The sequence below is a fragment of the Mesocricetus auratus genome, unplaced genomic scaffold, assembly GCF_017639785.1.
Source record: "Mesocricetus auratus isolate SY011 unplaced genomic scaffold, BCM_Maur_2.0 Super-Scaffold_100676, whole genome shotgun sequence".
Classification (NCBI taxonomy): domain Eukaryota; kingdom Metazoa; phylum Chordata; class Mammalia; order Rodentia; family Cricetidae; genus Mesocricetus; species Mesocricetus auratus.
Window position 1 is genome coordinate 59,916,180 of NW_024429266.1, and position 10,796 is coordinate 59,926,975.

General features: G+C 42.3%; 1 protein-coding gene across 2 annotated transcripts in view; it reads right to left on the bottom strand.

The window, feature by feature from the left end:
• Thsd7b (thrombospondin type 1 domain containing 7B) overlaps nt 1-10,481 on the bottom strand; it is an 866,887-nt gene extending 856,406 nt beyond the window's left edge. For both annotated transcript variants that reach the window (XM_040738481.1, XM_040738480.1), the window contains exon 1: nt 10,225-10,481. The gene's annotated coding sequence lies outside the window, so the exon portion shown is untranslated. The remainder of the gene's footprint in view (nt 1-10,224) is intronic.
• Nucleotides 10,482-10,796: the final 315 nt, after the last annotated feature.

Consider the following 10,796-nt stretch of genomic DNA (forward strand, 5'->3'; position numbering starts at 1 on the left):
AAGTTTCACACTAGAGTGTTCAGCTCAGGAGATGTTGCAGTCACAAAGGGAACTCAAGAATCTATATATGTCCCTCACAATGAGACGACTGATAAACTCTGATTTTTCAAATGAATGATGTCACAGTCCAGAATTCCTGTCAGAAATTCAACTTGAGCAAAGCCCTTCAGCTCTCTTAGAAAAATGCAACCTGTCAGGAAATAAATCAATCTTACCAAACAATTACTAGAATTTGACCAGAACTATCATTCCAGTGGGTCACATGTCACTTTTGGCTGCAGTCATCATAACAAGGATACAGGAAAAGAGTGCCAAATGAAGCATACCAGGTGTATACTGGATGATTCATTTAGTCTCATCTTAAAGTTTGTCATTTATTTTCAAGTGCTCCCTGAAAATGGACAGATACTGAATAAAGTCTGCTCCCTATATGGTGGACTACACATAAATACTAGAAAAATCCATGGAAATATAAAATGAAAAAGACAAAAGAAATGGGGATTGCTGGGCCAGGAGACAGAAGACAAAGTGATTTGGTGACTTTGCAATGTACATGAATACTTGTCAACTGGGAGCCAAACAGATATCTTCACCAGTGTGAGACATGTGGTATTTAGCCTTTTACAGATGACAACATGGGAATCTTCTCATCTTACAGGTTGAGGAACCAAATGTGCCTCTGCGAGGCGGGATGGAAGGGTTTGTGAGTGAATATGTGTATGTACTCATGTCACATGTCAGATTTCTTTCTCAACCAGCTCACTCAATGAGCAAAGCTGCCTAGTCAGTGAGCTTCAGGGATCCTCTTGTCTTCACTTCCACAGCGCTAGTGCTCCATATATGTACAAAGATGGGACTTTTTCCATAGATGCTAGAGATTTGAACTCAAGTAGCTCCTCAAGCAATACACAGACTGGGCAATATCATTAGTATCTAAGTCTCTCCCAAGACGTGTAGGGTAAACTTGTCAAACATATATAGAGACTGAGAGTATATGATTTAGAACCCAATCTGGTAGTCAAAAGCAAATGGAAGACTGAGGTTGTTATGAGTGTGGATTATAGGCATACTCTCTCTCTTTCTCTCTCTCAAGTGTGGCTGGGTCTCATAAGGTCTACACCAGGGATTTTCCTGTGTCCACATGCTCAGTATGATACTGCAAAAACAAATTCCCATGCCCAGGGTTTTATCTGGATTCTGGAGAGCTGAACTCAGATTCTCATGCTCTGAGACAAGAACTTCAGCAATGGAGCCTATACCCAGCCCCCTCAAAACTTTTTAAGGAGGATTTTTTAAACTAATCCATGTGTAGCAACATTCTGGAACATAGGGTGCACACAGAAAACCATCATTGCATGCACTCTCTCTGCACAATATTCTGTAATATAGTTGTTTGTCCTCTTCTTGAATATCTACAAAGATAGAGAACTCACATTTCCTTGAGACAACCTATCACATTTTCAGACAGGCCTGAATATGAAAATGTTCACTCCTGGAATGAGTAAAAATCTCTTTGCAACTCCAACTCTTTTGCACTTCTTTATATATGATTCTGTCAGAAGCAAAGAGGGAAACTGGTCATATTCCAATTGCTATATTTCTGTGCAAAATGTTAAAAGACATAAGTATGGGACATGGGTTTATTATACAACTCCACAAAACTCCATGTCTAAAAATCCACTGCTCACCCAGTAAAATCTTTTCAATAAAGAGATAATTTGAAAATTTTAAATAATTTTCATTTTGTCATTATTCCTTTAGATTATGTGTGTGTGTGTTTGTGTTGTGTGAATGTAGGTATACATATGCTTTGCATAACATGTGTGTGCAGGAAAGAAAATGACTTTTATTAATCAGTTCTTGCCATTCATTGTGGGTTCTGTGAATCAAACTCAGGCTGCCAGGCTTTTGCTGCCAGTACTTTTAGCTATGGAGCCATCTTATAAGTCTAAGAAAAAATACTTAAAAATATTATTTTGGGCTGTAGAGATGGGCTTCTTGCATAAGACCAAAGTTCAGTTCCTAGCCCTTACATAAGGCGACTCACAATAGAGTCTAACTCCACCTTCAGGACATCTGATGTGATGCCCCTTTTTGGCCTTTGTAGAGACCGGCATGCATGTGCAGGCAGACATACACACATACACCCAAATAAATAATACTTAAAAAATAAAGCCGCATTATGATTTCTCGCAATTCTTAACACAAGAATAGCTATCTCCTCTCTTCTCAGTGGAGTCATCTTCTAGGACCACAGACACCTTCAATGAGTACATATGGATGCAGAAAGGGGCCCAGTTCTCTCAAGCCAATCCCAGGAATGACCAAGATCACTGCCATTCCCTTTTTTCCCTCCTCTGGATTTTCATGACAAGGTTTCCCTGGTTAGTTGGCCACAAACTCACAGAGATCCACCAGCCTCTGGCTCACTAGTGACAGGATTAAAGGCCCATGCTGCCACCACCGGGCTGCCGTTCACCCTTATTCACATCTGAAGACTTATAACTCCTTTTCCTTCTCTATCCTAATTTCAAAGCTAAGGCTCCACACAGCTGGTCAAACAGTTCTGTCTTAATAAGTCATTAATGAAAAGGAACATGAATGTGGTGGGACTTTCCAGGTCTGGGTTTCCTGAAACTCGTAATGGTTCCTTGTGAAGCCAATTAAGAAAAAAATAGTGTTGCAACTTCTTTGGCCTTCAACAAGGTGCCTATTGAGTAGCCATCCCCAAGGAGCTGACACCATTCCCCACTCCCACCCTCATGCCACCAGGGGGATTCTTTAAGATTCAGGAAGTAGCCAGGCAGAGGAGTCACATGATTTTAATCCCAGCACTCAGGAGGCAGAGACAAGTGAACCTCTGTGAGTTCAAAGCCAGCCTAGTCTACAGAGCTAGTTCCAGGACAGGCTCCAAAGCTACAAAGAGACCCTGTCTCAAAAAATCATTGAAAGAAAGATTAAGGAAGTAAAGGAAATTTATACGGCTCAGGAAGTCAACAAAACTCACAAGTCTCTGGAAGCTCCTAAAAGTTACAAAACCCACAAGGCCCCTCCCTAAAGTTATATGCATTAAACAGTCACGGGCGGGGGGGGGGGTGAGGCTTTACCTGCCAACCTGCCTAAAAGTCAGGTGTGTAGTTTATATGTGTCACCAGTTATGGAGTGGACCTTTCAGTGATGCAGTTATTTTTAAGGTGCCCATTCTCCTGGAAGTAACCCTGACAAACTAACTGGTTCACTAAGGTAGACCTGAGCAGAATTGTTTCTTTAGTCAACTGGGCCAGTGGCCTATCTTGGATGAACAGATGGTTTGCTTGCCTGTTTTGTTTCGTTTTCATGCCTCCCCCAGGAAAGGTGGTAAAAAAGTGCCAAAGTTCCCGCAGTCCCAGCATCCTAATATGAAAACTGATACTGAATATGTTTCCAGAGCTTTGATATAGTTGATAGGGTTAGATGCAGTGGTTCTCGTGCACTCAGTCCGAGTGCAGCATGTCAGAGTCACTGATGATGGGCAGCCACTGCCTTTGTCCATCTGTGTATTGTTGGGCCTCTTCTAATATGTCCTGTGATGGCTGTTGTCACCCAGGCCCCTGTCCCTGTCTGTTCCACAGCATTTTCCAAAGTTCTCAGTAGAGACTGCTGCCCCTTTCCCATTCAAAGCTTTTGCCATCAGAACTCCACCAATAGATGCTAATGAGGAAACAGATTTAATCAAACAATAAATTTAGATTTTACCCCCTGAGTTGCTTTGGGCAGAGAGAGAACTTTATGAACTAGCCTAATCAGAGAAATGTCAGTGAAAACATAATTACGGCTGGGTTTTGAGTCATGGGTAGAATTTGGATAACTGCTGAGAGAGGAGGAGGAGAGAAAAAGTGTCCGGGCCTTGGATAGGTGTGAGTCTTGTGGGTATCCTGATAGAACAGGCCAAGTGACAGGAAGTTAAGCACTGGCAGGAGTTCAAACTGGTGTAGGACCTAGAATGTTACATTTCTATACCAGTTGCCTTTCTACTTTTCAGGGCCCATCTAACAGTGTTTAAGTTTAGTCAGAAGAAATCCAGAAGAGGGCCAGAAAAATGGCTAAGTAGGTAAAGGTGATTTGCTACCAAGCCTGAGAACCTGAGTTAAACCTCTTGAATTTACATGGAGAAGGGAGAAAACTGACTCCTACAAGCTGTTCTCTCTGACCTTCACACACATGGGAATATATGCTTATTTAAAATCAATCTATTTATCTATCTGTCTATCATCCAGCTATCTCTTTTATAGACACACACACACACACACATACACACACACAAATAAATGAATGTTAAAAATATAAAAAGAAATCCAGAAGAAAATATCAAGGAATTTTCCTCAAAGAATCTTTGAGGGCATCAACATTATCTTTGTGTTGTTGGTCAGGAGAAATTACAGTTTAAATAATATGAGAGTTTATGTAAAGCAAAACTTCAGAATGAATGGAAGTCAATATGAAATAAATTTAGTTTAATTCTAAAGAACAGAAATGAAGGAGGCAAGGAAAAAAATAACTACCTTTCCCTGAAAAAAAATCCTGTCAAATTCCTTCTGTATACATAATTTTGATGAAGGGTCTGAAACAGCTGTGAGGGAGATGATCCATCCCTGCAGCAGATGACCTTGATTAGAAATTTGGCTCTGCCCTGACTACAAGTATTCTTACTGCATGTTTAAGCATCCTTTGTTTCTTTAGAGAAACAAATCAAGTTGAAAGTACAGTGGCTTTATATGAATTGATAACTCAGCTAAAAGGGGTTTCAATACCTTGAGGCGATCAGCACTCACGTGTTTAAATAGATATAAATGTTATAGGCAAAACACTATAATATAAATGCAAACAGATATTAAATTCAACTACATATGGTGCCAATGGTTGCATTTATTCTTGTCCTTGTCATGGCTGAGAACATTCAGAGATAATATTAAAACATTACAGCTGCTAGCACTCAGGTACAAATCAGCCAGAAGATGCAATAGCCTGAAGGGGGTGATGCTCCTGGTAGCTGAATAAAGACCATCTAAGGAAAGTTAGGGGAGCCACCTACAGGACACCAGAGTAGTGGAGTTCCCAAGAGACCTTTACTGGACCCATTTTCCTATGAGTGCAGAAATACTTTGATATTTATATATCCTTACAGGCTGTATCAATCACAGTGGCCAGATCACCCCAAATATGCCTAACATAAGCACAAAAGATAGAAATCAATAGAGGAGCATTCAGAAGCAAACTCAAAAAGACATTACTGAAAGCTTTGGCCTTGCTATAATTAAAACACTTCACTGATGCCTACTACATGGTGTGCTTTTAAAAATACCATCTGAAGGAAGACAAAATTAAAATATGCATTACTACAAAACTACAGACCAAGACCAAAGCAATTGTGCATGACTGCTATGAAGTGTAGCATTCTTCTCCACGTTGTGATCCTTCCAAAAGTAATGAACTGTTCAGTAACATAACGCCGGGGCACCAGTCTGCAGCCAGCCTTCCAGCAGGCAAGTGGAACATAGCAAAGAGCTTTTTCGCAGTCAAGGCATTAAGGAATTAGTTGTGTGTTAGTTACTTGGGATTCTGTTTTTAGCTGCAGCATATTTAATTACAAGGGGCTCAGAATTAAAATATGCCTAGAGAGGCAAAATCAAAAGCAAGCATTGTAGTCCTTGCTACAAGACGCCTTCTCCTTTGGTGCTGATAGCCTTTTGTTGCATAAGGGAAGCATTGTATATGAACTCATGGGTTCCCTCCTCTAGGCCAAGAGTTACACTGTTTCCTTATGAGGACCTTTTTTTTAACCTACAAAAAAAGAATACTACAGATGTCTGCATCACAGTCAAAAGTTGTTCCTTTCAAATCTAATTGCAAACACTGGGTAACCAAAAGCTATTATGATTTTGAGATGCTGCAAAACACACTGTATTTTATCCAGGTCTGTTGTAAATTCTCATATTGAAATGCACTAGTTCTTATATGCATCATTGCTGATTGCTTATTTGACAAGCTGAATCTGAGTTCAACCCTCCACCTTTTGCAGTAGCCACAAGTTTTTGCCAACAGTGAAATGTAATCTGCAGCACCTCTAGTGTAGGCTCTAAAATTTCACCAAAGAATAGGAAGTAGCCAAATTTCACTAATCCTCTGCTTCCCTCTTCAAATGGAATACTTGATCTAGTAGCTATGGCATGCTCCTTTTAAAACACCAGCTGGAAACAGGACATCTATATCACTTTTCTGAGGCTCAAAGAACATCACAGAATACAAGACTGAAAGAATGTGAGAGTTACAGACTGGGGAGGAATGATGTGGGAGTATCTCCAAGATAGGACAGGCATAGCACTCAAGTACTCACACCAAATGCGATTGCCAGCACAACATGCATGTAAGATCGGATCCATCATTATTCCATCGTGGATAAGAGATGGGTTGAGATTAATGCATTAAGTCCTATTCATTCCTGAGAGACTATGGACAATTAATGGGTGTTGAGAGAGGGGGTGACACATTCTTCCATGGTATAGCCAGTGGCAAACTTTATAATTTCCAGTAGTAATTCTGGGTTTATGGTCAGGAATGCAACCCCAACTAGAACTCAGTGGGTCAAAAACAAAGATACCAAAGTAGAGTGATTTTTCCAGGAAGAAGAAACATGTTAGTAGGCAAGAGAAAAATATAAACGAGCATGATAGTGAGTGAAAACTCAATGTGTGTGTGTGTGTAATTGTCAAAAAATAATTTTAAAAGAATTCTCCAATGGATTATTGTGAACCATTGGCCATATTGTTAGCCATGGCTGTTCTCCTATGGGATAAAAATCAGCAAAAGTAATTTCTGTGGAGAAGTTTGAAATGGGAAAATGTAAAGATAAAAATGTTTAACCTGGGGCAACAATGCCAGTGACCTGAAGTGTGCTAACCCACAGATTCTAATCAGACTCATGATAGTAACTTGTAGAATTAAATCAGACCTAAAAGTCCTCCCACATTCACAAGTTTGATGTGTTAATTATCACTTAGATATTAATCCTGTTAAGAACTCTAAATTAAGGGCTCATGGTATAGCTAGGAAGCTTCCTGGTGCTAAAGTGATTATGGCTGTCTTTTAAAGTTATACACTGGGAAATACCACCTTGTAAAAACAAAAAGACTATGGTAAAGTCATCCTCAGAACTCTAGAATATAATGGTCATACAAGTAGTTTCGGATAGTGTGATGCCCTTCTGTTGTTCAAGGCTGAGTCCTCTGTGCTTTGTCTGCAAGGTGCCTCTGGAGCTTGGTTGCTAATTGTGCTGTTCTTTTCTCCCCACACCAACTGGTATAGTTGACACTACTTAGAATTCTTTAATCTGTTGATCTTAATCATTCACTTAATATATCGTATCATTTGTCATTTTGACTGTTAACTGAATAGAACCAGTCAACTATTCTCCATAATTCTATTCAAGCCTTTCAATCAAAGTTATTACATTAATGCCTAATCTTTACAAAGGTGTGCAGAACATCCAAATTACAGTTTGGGCAAGATTGTTTTTCTATAAAAGAATTGTATTACTCTAGCTTCAACTTCTGAAGTACAATTAGAATGGGTTGACAGACCGAAAATTGTTCAGACACTCCTCTTCCATTAACTTCTATCCTAGCTTTTCATTCTGTCTGTTCAGTCAATGGTTTAAAGACAAACTTCATTTTATAGATATAATAAAAAAGAATTATTCCTTCATAAGTAGAACTGGCAACAAGTAGACAAAGTTCTCAACATCCTTTCTAAAGTAGAACATTTTAATAGTATCATTTTCCTTCCATCTTTCTCTTACTCTTGAAAGGCAAGCTCAGCAGAGAGCAGAATTGCACATCTAGTCACCAACTTATTAATGCCAGTCCTCAAAACAGCAGTCTGTGTTTACATGGCTCTTATGCTCGGTAATTATTTCCTATCTGTCTAGCCTTTCAAGTTTTAACAAGCAACAAATTGGATGAAAAAACAATGGAGACAGACTAAGAAATATTGCAAACATCATTTTTTCAAGTATCAATTTAAATATTGAGGTAAATATTATGTGAGTTCATTGTGCTTTCAACCCCACAATAGACCTATTTAGAATATATTTTAAATAGCAGGTGACAGTCTCCAGGAGATCACATCTCTAAGCCCTTGTGAGGTCTTCAGAACCCTGAAAGGTCTGCAGGTATTTACGGCTCTGGACCTGTCTGTGAAATCATGCAAGACTTCTCCACATTTTCTAAACCAACAGTTACCCTCACAATTCTTTAGAAGAATATGTGTAAGCTGCCACATGACCAGAAAAAAATCATCTTTATAATTCTTTGTCACTTAAACTTGCATGAAAGAGTTTCCAGTCCTCAGGTTCCAGCAAGTAGGAGCAAAGTACACATTGGCCAGGAAACACAGAAAGCAATCTAGAGGGCTCCTCTCCCTCCTGCTGTTCATCTACCCCAGAGACACAACAAGGAACTTGTCACATTTTCAAAGAAGGTGTTTGTTAGCATGAGTTTTAGAAACAGAAGTGCATCATAGGAAAGCCTCAAGACAGAAACTTTATGTAACCTTTAACCCACAAAGAACACAGCATGCACTCACTGGACTTCTTGATTTGGTTAGTAGAATCCTTAAATGGCTCCCAGAAAACCTAAACTGAGTATTGTCAAGATTTTGGGCATGGGGCTTCCTTGTAAAACATCTCATCCCAACTACCCAGCAATCCCAGATTGCTTTCTGAGATGCCAGAAGAGATACGATGTCTTGGACACCCAAAGAAAGCCTGGCAAAGGAAACTCCAGATATACACAATGCACGTGCACACATGTACACAAGTACACACCACAGCTTTGTTGGTGTGACCCCAGCCTGAGTGGATTACCCTTCTGATAATAATAAACACTCAAGATGTGTTGAGAAAACACCTGGCAGATGCTTTCTATAAGAAGACCACATACAACAGCTTAAATGCACCTGAAGGAGGGAAGTAACCAACTTCTAACGACCGCCCATCATTAAAAAGAGCACCAGGAATCTTGGTGCTTTCTACAGAGTGCCAAAGTCTCCTAATATCGCTGCAACTCCACTCACTGAACAGAACTGGATCACAAGCGTTCGTAAAGGATGCTCAGCTCACTCTTTAAGAATTCCAAAGAAAAATGTACCATTAGCTGGCATACCTGCCTCTATAAATGTGTGTGTGTGTGTGTGTGTGTGTGTGTGTGTGTGTGTGTGTGTGCGTGTGCTGAATCAGAAGGCAGAAGGCAGTAAGCAGTCCCTGGCTCTACTCTGTCTCTTACACACACACACGCACACACACACACACACACACACACACACTCACACCACATTCACTCCAAGCTTTCCAACTTCAAGACTCAATGTAATCAATGTATGGTGACCCGGAGAACTGAGGTTTCATTTCCCCTTTCGAATAACTTTAACAGTACATAGAACGTGCAAGATGCAAGGTGGGAGAGGTGGGGAAAGCATGCCTCTCCTCCTCCTTGCCTCCCAGGCTGACATGGTTTTTCTCTCAAAAAGCAATGCGGCGTCATGTACGACCTATGGGCTCCGCTCTCCCCCAGGACCCCCTCGCCCCACAGGGATCATGAACATGTAAACTGTTGCTGTGGCCTTTTATCTTTGTACTGATAAATCAGAGGACGCCCGCAAAACTTCTTGGCTTGCTCAGGTATCCTCTCTGGTCCCTGGGCACCCATGCGCAGATTTCACAGTTCGGGATACCCAAAGGGGACCCCTTCAGTGGACCAGTTTAAAAAGCCCACAGAACTCCCTGCGCTGGGATCCAAAAGCACCAGGGCTCCCTGCACAGGATGGGGAACCCCAGGGCTCTCCTCATCCGTTCCCCACAAAGCAAGCTGGAGCTTTAAGCTCTCTCAGTCCAGTTGCCTGAGACCCAAGCCCAAATTGCATGCAGTCTTCCCGCCTGCCCTCTGGTTTAGAGGGTCTAAGCATGCTGCACCCTGGCAGCCAACCCTTCCTGCAACCTAGAGCCAAAGGTTTAGGTTCCAAGTTCCCGCGTCTGCCTGGAAGAAGGGAAAAGGGAGGCTACATGGCTAGGAAAGTCTGTGCGGAAGGCGCCCCCCTAGTCGGGGCAGCTGTGTCTTCCATCCCGGCTAGCCAGCCAAAAGAACCCGCGGCATCAGTCCCGGCCAGCTAGGGGCACAGAGCAGCCTCACTCACCAGCCTCGCCCGAGCTGCAGTTGCAGCCTCTGGGAGCTGCCAAGCCCCGAGCTTCCCCGGTGAAGATGGTGGTGTGTGTCGGGAGACCACCCATTCCAGCGTCTGGCAACCCGGCGACGACTCTGGCTGCTCAGCACTGAAGCTGGAGGAAGAGGAGGACGAGGAGGAGGAGGAAGAAACGGCGCAGTCGGACGCCATCTGCTGTACACCTCTGCGCATCCATTGGCTGCCTGGTGCGTCCCCGGGAGCCGCGGGGTGCCGGGCCGCGGGGAGCCACCTTGCGCCTAGTCTCCCACAGCAGCTGCTCGAGTGCCCCTCCCTCATCCCCTTTCCTCCTCCCTCATCTCTCCTCCGGTCCCTCCTCCTATTCTCTGGGTTAGGGCACCCTTCAGACCCCAGGGCTCCTCATCCAGCTCCTCTGAGCGAACAGCCTCACCACCTTGGGCTCCCATGCACCCCTCCATGCAACTGTTTTCACAACTCTAAAGCTTCTGTGGTGCAGGTGCCTTCTAGATGAGGGAGACTCCACAGCTGGGTTGAGCACCTGATGCCTAACCTACCGAGCGCTGCAG